The sequence below is a fragment of the Impatiens glandulifera genome, chromosome 7, assembly GCF_907164915.1.
Source record: "Impatiens glandulifera chromosome 7, dImpGla2.1, whole genome shotgun sequence".
NCBI lineage: Eukaryota > Viridiplantae > Streptophyta > Magnoliopsida > Ericales > Balsaminaceae > Impatiens > Impatiens glandulifera.
In genome coordinates, this window is record NC_061868.1 from 988,787 (window position 1) to 1,003,315 (window position 14,529).

The following is a 14,529-nucleotide window of genomic DNA, read 5'->3' on the forward strand; positions in this document are numbered from 1 at the left end:
GAATTGGTCAAAGTCTAAAAATCTATTATTTCAGGTTATTTTTAAGTTTATTATTCAATATTCTAATTTTTTACTACATTCTAAGTTTGTTTGATTCAACTTATTGTATTCTCCATGATTATTTTATAAATTAATATATTGGTTTATTATTAGATAAAATATTATTTTAAATGATCTAATTGTTATTCAATTTTATTTATAAAATTGTAACAATGTATCAAATTTATTTATAAAGTCGTAAAATTTTATTTTTTTATACAAAGTTGTCAAAAATATTTAAAATAACATAAACCATCTAGTTAAATTTGTATTCACACATCCACTTATATTTTTAAGTTATTTTTCTTTTCATTTCAAACAAACCTAGACTCAATAAATAAAAAAAATAAAATAACATGTCTTTTTTATAGACCTAACCTCCATCCTCTCCATTCCTCACTTCACCAGCAGTCGTTGTCGCTGACCTCTTCACCAGCAACCACCGCTCTCTCCACCAACAGCCGTCGTCGTAACCATTCTCTTGACCGCGACAATAATTGGTCCATTGCGACCTTCGCCGCAACCCTAATATGGACAGACATGAAGAAATATTAATTTTTATCGTACCTAGTTTCCCTTGATGAATATTTTAATATTTTTGTTTAAAGGATAGTTGATGAAGTTATCCAAGAAAAGTAGGAGGAAAGCAATGTTAAATCAATAGATAATGCAGAAATTCCTGTAAAAAATAATATATGAAAGCAGGGCAACAAAGAGAGAGTATGGAAGGTTGATTATAACGAAAGAGTCAATCTGTTTGGTCTTAAAAGCAGATTACCAAACTCTTAATGCATGCTAAGAAGGGAGAAATCAAAATCAATAAAGAGAAAGCTCAACAAATAACAGTCCAACTAAATATTCATTATCTCTTAGACTGGAATTTATTGAAAAAAATAAAATATGAGGAGATAGTTAAATGGTCAGTTGATGCAATGAAGAAGCTGATAAAGGCTTCCAAATCCAAGACTTACACTATAGAAGTAATTCAACATGGAAAGTCAACGAGGTATGGAAGAATAAAGCAGAAAAGAAATCGGAATACCATTCATATAAAGGAAAAGTCTACTTGAGGATATCCAAACATAGGTAGAGGTACTCAACTCTCATTTTGAATTCAAACTGTCTTTTAAAGTAGAGGAGAAATGTATTGAAACTGAAAGTTTGTGGTGGTTGTAAACTTTATTAGGAAAAACAGAGTATCATTCATAACTATCAAAGACGTTTTAATTAAATAATTGGGAGAAAAGGGGCTTGAAAAAGTTTTTGCAAACATACATGACATCTACTTCCTTCAATTCAAAAATGACTCAAATTTGAAAGAAAACCTGGAAAATTACATATGATCAAATTGCATGAAGCTGGAAAAGTGCTCAGAAGAGATGAATCTACAGAGCAAACTAAGGGAAACGACTCTGGTTTTGTTCAAGCTCTAGAACATTTCATTCCATGTACAATGCTGAAGCAATTAGTCATTTTGCAGATACAATTGGGAAACCATTATATATGGACCCAATAACTGAAGGAGGAGAACATTTGTCCTTTGCTAGAATTAACATTGAAGTGCATCACAAGAATGTCCTACCAATGAAAATGACAATTGTTGATAGGAACGGAAATCACAATGTCATGGAGATCTCTTATGAATTGAAATCAAAGAAGTGTGCTTTCTGTAACTCTTTCCTGCACAATAAATGTGATAAAGATAAAGAAGAAGAGCAAAAAAATCAGAAAAGTCAAGAAACAAAAAAGAAAATAAAAATAAATAGAGGAGGCTAAACTCAAAGATCAAACCGTTGTAGAAGAAAACAAGAAGGATTCTAAAAAAAAAGTGAAGGAAAGAAAGTAAAAAGAATCAAGGTGAAGAGAAAAAGAAAATTTGTTATAATGCGAATGATCGATCATGATGAAAATGGAAGATGAATCTCAAGTTGTTGTTGAGAAAACTCAAGAGGAAGACACCCATAATTTCAAAGCGCGCTGAAATAGAAAATTCTAAAGTATATATATATATATATATATATATATATATATATATATATATATATATATATATATATATATATATATATATATATATGATAGATGCGTGGATGCCACGTTGATACAAATTTAACCCCGTTAGATTGATTCTGTTATCTTATTTGACACTTTTTGACAACTTTATGTACAAAAATAGAATTTTGCGACTTTATAAATTTGACACCTCACTCCAACTTTGTAAATAAAATTGATATTCTTCCCAACTGTTATTTGAAGTTCAAAGTTTTGTCATTTTTATCAAATATACTTGAACTTTGAATTCAGCCATATGGAGCTTGAATTATAAAATTTGTAGGCATTTGAGTTTTGTTTTTAAAATTGACAAAACAACCATCTTATTATTTTAGCGTATTATTTTCATTTCTCTAATTAATTTATGACGTTTATAAATGAGATATATTATTTTTTGGAAAACGAGTTAGCGTCATTTCCATAAAAAAAAACCCTTAAAAGGGAAAAAATAGACATGAGTTATTTGAATCAAGCTAGATAATCCCTAAACTTGATTTTAAAAGTCATAAACGACAACAATGAAGAATGGAATACCCAAACAATAACCATAATTACAAAAAAAATACGCAATTTTGAAATTGTTTAAACTAGCGACTTCCTCATAAACAATACTCCATCTTTGACAAATCAACTAATTTCTTTCACAAGTGGGAATTTGCCTCCACGTTCGGATAAGTGAGTTACCATAAAAATGATATCCCTCCAAACATGCTCATTATCATTTCTAACTCTTGAAAAAACTCTCACATTTTACTTCATTCAAATGTGATAAACAATATTGTCAAAGAAACACTTAAAGATGTTTGAAGTGAAATCTTTACCCTTAGCCTTGGTGAGAGCGACTTCTTTAATATCCATCAAATCTCTTGGAAAACTAAGAAGACCCATAGATTTGGAAAACTTATCACAAATCAAAGAAGCAAATAGGCAGCCCCCAAGAAGATGATCAATGGTTTCCTCATTTCCCACACATAAAAGACAATTTGACTACAGAATGTTCATGTACCTCTTAATTCGATCTCACGTATTAAGTCTTTCACGAAATGTCAACCATAAGATAAATTGATGTCTAGGAATAACTTTTGAGGACCACACCAAATGAAACCATGCTACCAGCTCTCCTCTAGCATGAACAACTTCCCACACTAGACTCGAGAAAAACATGTCTTCACTTTCAACATTCCAAACCTGAGAATCTTCACGATCACTAAAATGATAAGAAGATATAAAATTGAGAATCATCGTTCCTTATAGTATACTCCTTAGAAGATTGTTCTATTCTCCGTTCTTGACTTGACGAATAGTAGCCAATTGACATTCCCTCCTAATTCGAGTAAGAGCAAAATCTCTATTAAGTGTAATCGATTGATCCTCGAACCAAGGGTCATGCCAAAACATAGTTTCAGTCCTATTTCTAATATGAATTTGAGCATCTTACTAGTACCATCTTTGAGTTTCAAAATCATTTTTAGAGACCACACCATTTCCATCTTAATTTTGCACGTCCAAATGTTAATCTCCTTCCTTATGAATCTCGAATGCACCCATCGAACCCAAAGTGAATCTTGTTTCTTTTCTAGTGCCAAAAAATGCCTATACATGAGGGTTTTGTTCCAATCAACACAATTCTTAAAACCAATACCTCCTTCCTCCTTCAGCTTACAAATATCAAGTAATTTCACCTTCTTTCCTCTGCGTCCTTGACTCCCTCAAATAAAGTTCCTCATTAGTTGATCGATTTCTTTCATGACTTTATTTGGGGGAACAATTTGTTGTTCCTAATAACCGATAATTCCCATAACCACCTTCATGACTAATTCAATACGACCTGCATATGATAACCTCTTCATAGCCCATCCCATAATAGAACTCTTCACATTTTCAATCAATGGTGTACAATGAGATATTTGAACCTGCTTGGATGAGAGCAGAATATCAAGATAACGAACTGGAGGACTGCTTTCATTAATACCCAAGATACCATAAATAATCGCCTTTATTTCCTCTTTCACAACACCATATAACGCCAAACTTTTTCCTTCATTAATGAACAAACTTGTAATACTAGAAAAAAAAAGAGTTAATACTTCTTTAATAGTGTTTATGTAGTCAACATCAGCGTGTGCCACAATGAACAAGTCGTCTGCAATACAAATATGTGTGATATTTTCCTCTATGCATTGTGGATGGTAGATATATAGATGATTCCTTAACAACATCATAAAGATGTAGTCTAGTATCTCTATGATAAGGACAAAAAGATAAGAAGAGAGAGAATCTAGTCTTACCCCAATTTTTTCCTTTGAAAAACAAATCATGGATACCATTTACGCTAACAATAAAGTGAGGAGTCGAAACACTACATAATCTACTCAACAAAAATATATGGGAATTTAGACACAACCAAAAAATCATGAATAACATTCCATTTAATAGATCAAACGCTTTCTGAATATCAATCTTAAACGCTACCCGGGGAAAGATTGACTTCTTACCCTAGCCTTTTAAGAGGCCCTACATAAGGAGAATGTTATGAGAAATAGATCTACCATGCATAAAAATTGATTGCCCGGGACTAACGAGCTTAGAAATAACAGATTTTAACCGTTTTGAGATAATTTTTGTGATAATTTTGTTGGGAAAATGTATATTATATCTCTACTTGATTGAAAAACTTAGGAACAAATAAAGTACAAGTAAAAGTGGAAATAAATAACACAATGAACACATGATATTTTTACGTGAGAAATCTCCTAAAATCAAGGAGTAAAAACCACGGGACTTTACGTCCAATTCAAGCTTCACTATAATCAAAGTTGGAAATACAATTAAGGTATAACAACTTTTTAATATCACAGAAAGATAAAAGGGAATAACCAAAAAAGATACAAACTTTTTGGTCCCAAACAAATCAAATAAGAAAACTCAAATTACGCAGAACCTTTAAACCCCAGAAAAACAAACTTTGAGACGTTCAAACCTTGATCCGGCCATTGAAAATGTAGAGGAATAAGTTATCGACCTCTCGAAAAAATCTCAGCTCAACCGGACTTCGTTTGAATCTCCGATCGTTAGTTTGATGAACCATGCGCGTCTGTAGACAAAAATCTGCTATTATATTTTCTCTTTCTTCCTCTCTTTTAATTTTTGACTTCTACTTCTTAATGACGATTGCCGCTCTTTAAATACTAGAGCTATTAGTTTATAACATAACCCTTTAAAATACTACATTATCTTTAATAAATTAAAAGTGAACTTGAACCACTGTTGGGCCTTTTTTCAGAGTTGGGAGTCCAAACAAAATCCAACAAATTTTATAAATAACATTACAACATGATATAAGTCGGAAATTTTGAATCTTTTTGGATATGAAGTTCTTAAGAACAAGATTGAGAGTAGTGATATTCTATTGCTTGAGCATCCGTCAGTTTTGAAAGAATTCCATGACCCCTTCACACACATTCTGGCCCACCACCATCCAGTTGTCCTTGAAAAATGTTGCATTAAACTTATCTAAATCCAGACTTTTATCTTCATTCATACTAAACAAAGCATGCTTGATCTCCTCTATAGTAATTCCTCCATTAATCTCCAATTATTCTCTATTGTGACCTTGCCATTGACAATCTGATACGGTAAGACCATTTCTTAGTTCCAATAAAAGCTTGATAATAGCGGATTGCCTCTTAATGGATATCTCTTTGTTCTTGAGTGATGATACCATCCTCATTTTTAAGACTCACAACACGGTTTCAAATCTTTTTGGCTGCATATTTTCGAAAGAAGAAAGTTGTATTCTTATCTCCAAGTGACAACCAATTTTGTCTTGATTTTTGCTTAGCAAAACTTTTCTCAAGCAAGCTTAAAATCCGAAAGTTAGACAACGCATCCTTCTCATTTTGTAAATCTTGGCTCAATTCACTACCTTTCAGGTATTGACTTTGAATTCTCTCAAGTTTGGTTCTTGCTTCTAAAACTTTCAAGGATATATTACTATAATGTTTGTCTAGTTTTTGAAGATGAGCCTTGAGATTCCTTAATTTCTCATAAACTTGACACATCTTAGATCCATTAATAGGAACAGTTCACACCCTTTCAAGAAAACAATTAAAATTTTCGTTAAGCATCCAAAAGTTAAAGAATGTGAAAAGCCTTTTGACCTTTTCCACATTTTCTCATGACATTTTGATAGGGAAATGATCTGAAATCCCATGGTTAATAATCTGAATATGATTATTTGGGTATTTCATAGACCATGTCTCATTGATTAAGCCCATATAAATGCGACTCCTTCACATTTTATTATTTCCTCTCATCAATGACAATGTGAAGTAATTTTCTGGATTTGTAGGTTCCATGCAACTAATCTCCTTAATGCAATTATTAAAGTCAATCATACCCCCAGATAGTTTTCGCTTCTAGACTTCTCTCATTTTCAAACATTGTAACATTAAAATCCCCCATTACCGCCCATGGTCTACGGTCATCAATTCAATCCTTTAAGCTATTCCATAACTGATTTCTGAATTATCCCCATATACCACTGCCACATATTAGTACAATTGTGTTCTCTTACATTTAATTTCAACCATGATGACTTGATCATTATTAAACATCATCCTGACTTCAGCTAGAGTAGTATCCCAACCAACCCAAATTTTTCTTGTTTGAGAGTTTGCATTATGGATAAACCTCCAATCATCACCAAAACAATGTGAGCCAATTCGATCCACATTATTTAGCTTAACTTTCGGTTCCAATATGCCAATAACAATAACCTTGTGTTTTTCAATTATTCCTTTGATCTCTTTGCATTGGTGAGATCATTGAGCCCCCTAATATTCCAAGTTAGGATATTCAGGGATGAATGAAATAATTAAATTTTGGACTTTCCTCATCAATCTTATCTTTGCTCTTTTTCTTCTACACTCTTTTTCTTGTTTTTACTCTTTTTCTTCTACACTCTTTTTTTTGTCATTGCCAATTTAGGGACTACTGCACTGTCAATTTCATGTGTGTCACCATCGGATTCTGATGAGATTCTTACAGTAGCAGGGGATTAAGTTGTATTGGTAGAAGATGAATGCATTATATGAATTCTGCTTTCGATGGTAATTGAGCTAGCGTCACTCTTCCCCTTAGAATATTCATTTACATCCATGCTTTGCAATACAATCTACATACAGCCATAATTGACATCACTTGAAGTTGTATTAACAACTAATGCTTGTCTATCATACATTATTGAGTCTATTGCATTCTTATCAGCCTTAACATCTGACTTATTTCCAATTTCGGAATCCTCTCTTTCGGAGATCAAACCAACTTTCATATCATGGTCACTTTGCTTTCCTATTTTTCCTCTAGTTTGAATACATGAATTCTTCATGTCCTTATTTTTAAAACTATTTATGGTCGGCTTATCAACTTTCCCATCTAGGTTCTCATCTTCTATACTTCTAATATTCAGGCTATCATCAGGATTGATTTGGCTTATCTTCACCGTATTTATAGCCTTGCTCAGAATCACATAATCTTCAGGCATTACCCCATCGAGAGTGATATTATCAGGATTACTAGAGTTAGATGTAAGAATACTATTTACCTTATTAGATCCAATCAATGAGATATACTTAAAATGTTTTGAATGTATTGTTTTTACCATAAAGTATTTTTATTAAGATTTACGTATCCTAATTTGTCGAAGTTAATTTTGGTTAAAAAAATGTGTAATCTAAGAAAGATTTGAGATACAGTTTACCAATTTCGAATATAGTTTGAATGTGTTAAAAAATGTGTAAGGTGTGAAAATAAATGGAAAAATAAAAAATAATATATTGTTTTATTTTTTTACAAAATATGATAAATTAATAAGAAAATAAAAATAGTAGGTTAAAGTAAGAAGATAAGTGAATCGTTCTTTTTTAGTTAAAGTACTTAGCATTAAGAGCTGAGAATACTTTCGTTTAATCTTTTGTAAAAAAATTAATTATTAAAATAGTCAGTCATAAATATGATAATCCAAACTAGAGCCTCATTTAATAAACAACTCAAGTTCAAACCTTCAAATAGTAAATATGCTTATTTTAAATAAGAATAATGATATAGGAAACAACCGCACTACAACAAAAATGACTTTCGGCGACGCTTAAAAAGACTTCTCCCAACCTTTAAAAGCGTCGCCAAAAACATTACCCACACTTATTCTTGCGTCGCCAGAAGCAGGGTGGGCGCAAGTTTTTACCACGCTTATTTAAGCGTCGGTACAAGCGTTGCCGAAAGGCAAAAGTTTTAACGACGCTTATTTAAGCGTTGGCAAAATAAAAAAACGTCGCTAAAAGTCTATTTTATTTTTAAACTAATTTTTTTTAAATTTGTTTTTTTCTATTTTCATTTTAGTTGTTATTTTTTATCTCTACTATTATCACATTTGCCCTTCATCTCTCAAGTACCTAATGAACATAACCCCTAAACACATATTCCAACACATTATAACCTTAAAAACACTTCAGAAACTAATGAACTCTCTCATATTTTATATACCAAAAACTTCTTCTTTTTCTCCAATGTGGGATAAATGTCATATTAACACTTCATACACTACTAATGAACTCTCTCATATTTTACTTTTAATTTAATTAAATTTAAATAATAATTAAATAAAAGACATATATTAATAATACTATAAAAAGTTTAAAAATTATTTTATATAAAAAATATTAATTAAATTTTAATGTTAACAAAATTTTAAGTCAAATTTAATTTTAAAAAAATTAAAAAATTAAAATAAAATATTTACAAAAAGTTTTAAAATAAAACATAAAAATTATTAAAATTTAGAATATATTTAAATTATAAAGATTTTAACAAAGTTACAAAGTTGGTATATAAAAACAATAAAGGTGGTGATATAGATATAAAGGTTGGCAAAAGTTTTTTTCTTTTAATTTTTACCCACGCTTAATATGGGTTGGCATATAAGGGTCGCTGAAAGTATGTTTTGTTGTAGTGCCGGAGGAGCGACTTCCCACGTGGCTTCCAGCGAGGAAATAAATAAAAAATAAAAAAAATCCAAAAATCTTAGTGCGCCTTATAGTCTCTTCATATTCTTATTACCCACAAAACCCAAAAAACTATTGCATGCCTATCGTCTGGAGATTCAAACCTTAGCCATCAATTGCCTGCGATTTCTGTTTTACATTTCCGTTAGCACTCTTCTAGTCGCCTTTTTGTCATTCTCCTTTTCATTCTACATCAAGTTCAGATGGCACTCTTTCAATCGCCTTTCTGTTCTACATCAAGATGTTCAGTTCTTTAATCTTGAAATGGTAATAAATATATATTCTTCTAAACTACTTGAATTCTGTGATGTTTAGAATTTAGATAAACAAATGGTGTATTTGATTCATTGAAGAATAATGAAGCCAAGAAGATTAAGAATCAAGCAAGAAAGAGTTTGAACGAAGTGAACAAATCTAAGAATAGAAAGTTCTCCGACAACGTTGAAATGTAACAATCGATTAAAACATTTTATATAGTGAAATAAAATGTTAGAAATGTTAGACTTCAAATGTTAGGTTATAAGACATTACAATTTAGGTTATAAGATATTATAGTTTAAGTAATAAGACATCATATTTTAATTTATAAGATATTACAGTTTAGTTTGTAAGATATTACATTTAATTTATAAGACATTACAATTCAGGTTGTAAGACATTACATTACATTTTAGTTTATTAAATCTCTTTTTTTTAGTTTGAAGGTATATAAGAGGAAGCTTTCTTCATTCCCGCCTCCTCTATTTTCATTCTCGTTTCTTCCATTCCCGCTTCTTTTATTTCCACTTCTTCCATTTCTACAAGGTAACAATTGTCATCTTCTCAAAACTTGATTGTAATTTTCTCAAAGTTTGATTGTCATTTTCTTTATTTTACAAAGTCAAGGTATCTAAGAGAAGTTTATTCACTCTTCGCCCTCTCTTCTTCCATCCCTTCAAGGTAACAATTGTCATCTTCTAAAAATTGATTGTCATTTTCTTTCTTTTACAAAAGCAATGTATCGAAGAATAAACTTTCTTCACCCTCCGTCTCCGCTTCTTCACCCTTGCTTCTTCCATTCATCCTAGGTAACAATTGTCATCTTCTCAAAACTTGATTGTCAAAATTTGATTGTAATGTTTTCAAAACCTTATTGTCATTTTATTTCTTTTATAGAAGCAATGTATCGAAGAGGAAACTTTCTTCACCCGTCGTCTCCGCTTCTTCACCCATTGATTCTTCCATTCGTCCAAGTTAACAATTGTGGTCTTCTCGAAACAAACATGCTAGTTCACCTCTTGTTTCTTCCATTCACCTTGTGGTCTTCACGCCTTGCTTCTTCCATTCACCTCTTAAGCAAGTTCGATGCTAGAAGGAGTGCTCTAATGCTGAGTAATGGGGAGATGCTAAAAACAGACGAAGTAGACATTTAGTGCGTACTGAACCTCCCTAGAGGTGACGTTGAAATAACGGAGTCTAAAGGACATGAATCTGATGGAGTTAAACACCTCAAAATGCAGAGGATTTAGAGGAGATGATGGATGATGAATAATAATGGAGGAGCTCATACAACTCAATCCATGCAAGAGAGAATAATGGCAAATAAAGATGTGGATGACGACTTCAAGCGTGATTTCATTGTATATGTCGTCTCTAGTTTTCTGTGGACAACACAAAATGTACAGTGCATGCAAATAAGGACTCTTAATAATTCTTGTTTTAACTTATATATTTTAATGTGTTTTAATTACCATATATTCCAATGTGTTTGAACTGAACTGTATATTCTTATTAACTGAACTATGATGTTATATAAAATGAACTGTAACACCTCATGAATTGAAATATAATTTTTGATAAACTTAAGTGTAATGTCTGATAAACTGAAATGTAAAGTCTAATAAACTAAATCGCAACGGAACGACTAGATCGAGACGGAATGTTGATGGAACACAGACGAAACGCTCTGCGTCCGCATTTACACTCAAAATGACGTCATTTTGAGCCCGGTTGTCTTCTTCCTCGTGATCGCCAAAGGATTTAGAGGAGATGATGGATGATGAATAATAATGGAGGAGCTCATACAACTCAATCCATGCAAGAGAGAATAATGGCAAATAAAGATGTGGATGACGACTTCAAGCGTGATTTCATTGTATATGTCTTCTCTAGTTTTCTGTGGACAACACAAAATGTACAGTGCATGCAAATAAGGACTCTTAATAATTCTTGTTTTAACTTATAAATTTTAATGTGTTTTAATTACCATATATTCCAATGTGTTTGAACTGAACTGTATATTCTTATTAACTGAACTATGATGTTATATAAAATGAACTGTAACACCTCATGAATTGAAATATAATTTTTGATAAACTGAAGTGTAATGTCTGATAAACGGAAATGTAAAGTCTAATAAACTAAATCGCAACGGAACAACCAGATCGAGACGGAATGTTGATGGAACACAGACGAAACGCTCTGCGTCCGCATTTACACTCAAAATGACGTCATTTTGAGCCTGGTTATCTTCTTCCTCGTGATCGCTGGAAGAATAAAAACAACCGCGATCTTTGATTTTTCAAAGATGGAACTCGGTTGTTTCTCAACCTTTCGGTTGATTCAAAATGTAAAATGATCACCCTACCACGGCGATCATTTATTTTATATCTATAGGAATAATCACTGCCTATATCAACAAATTGAATAAAGAAAACCAAAACGCCATTAATGGCTTTCGGCTGATTCAATCCACTTGAAGCCTCCACCGACTCAGGAAGACTATAAATAGCCTCTCTCAATAATTCCGAAACCAAGAGATCCACTCTCCATCTTCAAATTAAAAAAAATTGAAATCCTCCATAAAAATTCTTTGTAATTTTCGGAATCTTTGCATAAGGCTCTAAAGCTTGGATCCAGGCATCCCAAATGCTTCTCTAAGGTCTAAGGAGTGTTCTTCAATCCTTGAAATGCTTCCAATCATCCTTTAATTCGTATTTTCAGTTTGAAATTGAAATTTTTATATTTCAATTTTCATAAGTTTGTATACTGTCTAGTTATTGAATTTTAGTATTGAAAATCGATTATAGGATCATTTTTAAGTTTACTATTTACGTTAGAATCAATCAATCAACCTTAAACAAAAAAAAACTCAAATTTGAATTTTAAAAAATCCAAAATTGGGTTTGTTGTTCTTGGGCTAATCCTAAAGAACAACATCTCAAAATCTTCCCATCATGTTTCAAAAGACGTTGGACAACTATTTGAATCATGTTTGATCCATCCCGATCATGTTTGATCAATATCAAAATTTTCAAAATAATTGAAAATTTTAAGTTCTTGAATTGCTCCAAACGAATAGTCATTATTCTTGTTTTGGTATCAATCAAGTGTATGAAGTATAAGGAAGCTATTGACTAGCTCCTTACACTTCAAAACAACTTCAAAACCAAAAACCAAAATTTTGACTAAAACTGTTTTGAACAAATTGATCACCATCCAGGTCAATTGATATATTGGGATGATGTTCTAAATGTTCTTGGGAGCTTTGTGAAGCTACCCAGGCCCTTGGATCGAAGATTCCAAGCTCCTGTCAAAATTGCAAAACCTTCAATTTTGATGTTCTTAAGGACCAGTAGGTCCGACCAAGAAATTTAACCTAGGACCAAGAGGTCCGACCGAGAGGTTCGACCGATGTTCTTCATTGAGGATCGAGAAGTCCGACTGTTGTTCTTCACCTAGGACCGAGAGATCCGACCGAGGATTTTTACGTCTGATCGAAGTTAGACCTATGACTAAGGAGTCTCGTACTCAAATGAGAACTCCCGAACCCAGGACCAATGACTTTCACCAAGGACTAAGAGGTCCAACCGAGAATTCTAGCACTCCACCGAGAATTCTAGCCCATGACCAAGAATTCTTAGCACCCAGACCGAAGCTTTTCATCTAGGACCGAGATGTCCGACCGAGGATCTTAACCCCCGACCGAGGGATCTTAGCCCCCGACCGATAAAATGAACTCAGGACCTAGAACACGGTGTCCTGAGTCCTGTTTGGTTCCCCTTTTAAAATTCCAAAATTATTTTTATAATTTTGGAACCTAAACTATTTTCTAAAAATCTAGAAAAAATAGAAAATGACATCAAAATAATTTTGGGATATTTCCATAAAAATATTTTGACAGGCTCATATATGATTTATTTTTAAACCCTAATGGATTTTAAATTGATGTTCTTCATGTACTTTCCTCCCTAAGTTATCATCAATAACATGTAAAAATATTTAAATAATTGTTGTTATAATTTTTTAAAATAACACACAAATCTTATGCATGCTTAGAATCGGAAGAATAATTTGTAAAAATAAATGTTAGACAAGCGATTTTCAAAAGTCAAATTTATAATTAGAGACCATTTTCAAAACGGGTACGGAGAATGAAGCGCGTAAGCCCTTTTCCCGAGTATCACCAATCTACGAACTAAAAGAAAACTCTAACTAAAAATACGTTGTACGTGTATGCCATTTTTATTGATTTTTCCAAAAATCAATTGACGACTTTGTTTCAAATAAATAATCTTTTAAATTAATTTAAACAACGAATTTCTAAAAAATCAAATTGTAATTTGATTACAGCAAATCCCCGGATTATTTAAACTTGAACCCAAAATTAATTATTTTTTATAATTAATTTTAAAAGTTGTCGGGAATTATTTAAAATCTTTTAAAATAATGTTTTATTTTAAAAACATTCCTGACCGAGGTTGAAATTCTCGAACCTCGAGCTTGCCACGGAATCGAAAAAGAGTTTTACCAAGAGTTATAAGTTTATAAGAATTTACATTTCAGTTTATAAAACTTTTCATTTCAGTTTATAAGAAACTAAATTTCAATTTAAAAACATATTACAGTTCAGTTTTAAAAAACGTTACAATTCAGTTTAAATGATGTTACTTTCATGCTAAATGACATTACCGTTCAGTTTAAATGACGTTACACTTGAGGCTAGATGACATTACAGTTCAATTTAAGTGACATTACATTTTAATTTATCAGACATTATAGTTCAATTTATAAAAAATCACATTTCAGTTTATATGAATTTACATTTTAGTTTTAAAACACAATACATTTCAGTTTTTAAGAAATTATATTTCAGTTTATAAGAAATTACATTTCAATTTAAATGACATTACGTTACAATTGAGATTATAAGATGTTACAGTTCAATTATAATGACAGTAAAGTTCAAATGACATTATATTTTAATTTATCAGACATTACAGTTCAATTTTCAAAATAATATTATAATTTAGACAATCTAGTTCAATTTAAAAATAACATTATAGTTCAGACATTACAAATTAAATTTAGTTTGAAAATAATATTACAATTCAGACAT